The sequence below is a fragment of the Gavialis gangeticus genome, unplaced genomic scaffold (genome assembly GCF_001723915.1).
Source record: "Gavialis gangeticus isolate Ggan-Ray unplaced genomic scaffold, GavGan_comp1, whole genome shotgun sequence".
NCBI classification, from domain to species: Eukaryota; Metazoa; Chordata; order Crocodylia; family Gavialidae; genus Gavialis; species Gavialis gangeticus.
The window spans coordinates 204,261,699-204,262,181 of record NW_017729032.1 but is presented as its reverse complement, the minus strand read 5'-3'; positions in this window follow the sequence as shown (position 1 = coordinate 204,262,181).

The following is a 483-nucleotide window of genomic DNA, read 5'->3' as shown; positions in this document are numbered from 1 at the left end:
CCCCGCCCCTCCCCCCACCTCCGTCTCTTCTCTCCCTCTCCCGTCATTGCCATCCCCTCATTGGCCGAAGAGGCAGCGGAGGGGCGGGGCGGAGAAGGGCTCCGGCTCTCTATTGGCTCAGGGGGCTGGCAGTCAGGGAGCTTTGTCGGTTGCCCACAATCAGCAAGTTCAGGTGTGCCGGTTAGATAAGGGGGCTGGGCTGGGCGGGGGGGCTCGGTTGCGCCGTTGAACCAAGCGCCTGGCGCCCGGGGTCGAGGCACGTAGGGGCCTCGCCGGCAGCCGGGCCCCAAGAGTGGGGGGTAGCAGTGGGCGAAGCGCTGTCTCGACTCACTAGGCAGGGCTGCTCTAGGGCCCTTTCCCGGCGCGGGGCTGACGCCTGCCACGGGTGGGAGCAACTGCCGGTCCCCGCGCGAGCTCGGCCTCGTGCGAGTGACAGGTGGGCTCACGCCGCACCCCCTCCCCCCTGCCCGCGGTGGTCACGTG